The 2,206-nt window shown below is 34.7% G+C and overlaps 1 pseudogene; it reads right to left on the bottom strand.

The window, feature by feature from the left end:
* Nucleotides 1–803: 803 nt before the first annotated feature.
* On the bottom strand, nucleotides 804–919 carry LOC111730376 (annotated as a pseudogene).
* Between the last annotated feature and the right edge of the window lie 1,287 nt (nucleotides 920–2,206).

Genomic DNA, 2,206 nt, shown 5'->3' with positions numbered 1-2,206 from the left:
TTTTGAGGCACTCCAGTCACACTGAAATCTTCTTAGAACACGCCACTTCTACCTAATCTTGCTAGCTGCTTTTACTCCTTTTCACCTCTATTAAACATTCCATTCTTCTTTGATTCCTAGATTAGGTTGGATCCCCTGCTTTATGTTCTCCAAGTCTCCTCTATTTCCTGTCAAAAAACACTTATTGGATTATGTTATTTCTTTGATAGTCTCTGGTCCGACTCAAGTTCCATCTTATCCCCAGTGCCTAGCACAGGACTTCTACATACTTAATTATCTATTTGCAGAACCAGTGATTAAATGAACTCCTAGCTGTACTATTCTTTCACTACTCTGCCTATTCAAATTTTGACATTCTGAAAAAAATTGATTTGTGTTCATCCTCCAATCTTCAAGAATATGGCATCACAGGTATATGTCATTGCTTTTAATGTACACATTTAACTTTGTTTTTGAATTAAATTATGTTTTGAATAACAGTATAGTTCTATGGTTAATAATTAAGTTCCAAAAGGGTACATATCTTTCTCCTGCTCCCAAGCCACCTAGTTCTTTTCCTAAGAGATATCAATATTACCAGCTTCTATATTCATGCAGAGATATTTGTTTTGCCTTTTCAAGTAAATGTATTTGTGTATGTGTATCTATATGTGTGTAAACATAAGCCTTTCCCTATAGATGGTATACTGTACACCGTGGTGCTTCTTAATTTTTTTCACCTAATAATAGTGATATCTTGGGGAACTTTTGTACATTAATAATAGCTTCATTCTTTTTTTTTTTAAATTATTTATTATTATTTATGCCTGCAGCACCTGGTCTTCCTAGGTGGTCTCCCATCCAAGTACTAACCAGGCCTGACCCTGCTTAGCTTCTGAGATCAGACATCGGGCTTGTTCAGGGTGGCATGGCAGTAGACTGTGGACCATAGCTTTACTGGGGTGCGAACCCAGGACCTTCTGCGTGTAAAGCGGACGTGTTAACTGCTACACTATGGAACCACGTCCGATAGCTTCATTCTTACAGCTGCATTTTATTAGTGCTTAAACATATCACAATTTCTGTTATACTTAGTCTGCAGCTACTATACAGCCAATACCGTATTGACTAATCTTGAACTTTCGTCATTTCTTAAATACATGACTATATCTGTAGAATAAAGTCCACTAAGTAGAATCATTGGGTCAGAGAATTGTATATTTTTAATTTTGATAGATCTTACCGATTTACTTCTGTAGAGATTGTGTGAATTTATCTTCTTATCTGCAAAAGTGCCTGTTTCCTCATACCCTTGTCCTCATAGTATACATCATACATTTTTATGATTTGCCAGCTTGGATTATGGAGTTCATACTGTGCCCGTAGAATTTTTTTTTCTGAAGTTAAATGTCCCATAAAAGGTAACATGTTTAATTTATAGTGTTCAGGCGGTCCAGACATATAATGAAAACCTTTTAAGTTCTGGTGTTGATAGTTAATACAGAAAAACAAGATGTCATATTTTATGTCTGATTTTAAGAAATAGTGATTTTTTTTTTAATTTAAAAAATTTGAAAAACATAGTTTTTAACTTAATAAACTTGAATAGCCTTACTAATAGATTGGTAATTTTAAAACTCTGAACACGGTTAAATAAATTATGCTAATGAAATTACTTCCCTATATTTCTATCCATTTGTATTTGGTTAACTCACTTTAGTAGATTGCCTTATTATTGAGTCCAGAATTGATAAACTTTATCTCTTAAAGCCAGTTACTTCTCTGTTCTTTAACTGTTCTATATTTTCTTAATTCCAGGAAAATTTTCAAAACACCAGCTTTTTATTGGAAGAGTGGTTAGGTGAGAGTACATGTATTGTTTATGTGTTTATTCGACCAATATGATTGAATACTCTAGGTGTAATGTACTAGCTATTGAGGATAGAGCAATTGGCGGGGAGCGGGGCCGGGAGGGCAGGAGAACAGACCAGAAAGCTGTTTACATGGAGCTTTCATTTTTAGAGAGAACGTGGAAGATGCACAGCTATGCCACCCAATGAATTGTTCTTTGATTAATGGAAAGAAATCAAATCAACATATTTGTAGTTAAAAGAAGCCAGAGGGATGAGAAAGTAAAGAACAAGAAAAGATTATCAGTATATCAAGATTTTGGAGGACGTGGAATAGATGATCCTTAACGTGACTTTTCAGGGCTTTGTATGATCAG

The sequence above is a fragment of the Pteropus vampyrus genome, unplaced genomic scaffold (assembly GCF_000151845.1).
Source record: "Pteropus vampyrus isolate Shadow unplaced genomic scaffold, Pvam_2.0 Scaffold310, whole genome shotgun sequence".
NCBI lineage: Eukaryota > Metazoa > Chordata > Mammalia > Chiroptera > Pteropodidae > Pteropus > Pteropus vampyrus.
The sequence above is the reverse complement of the archived record's forward strand: the minus strand, read 5'-3'. Positions and strand labels throughout refer to the sequence as shown.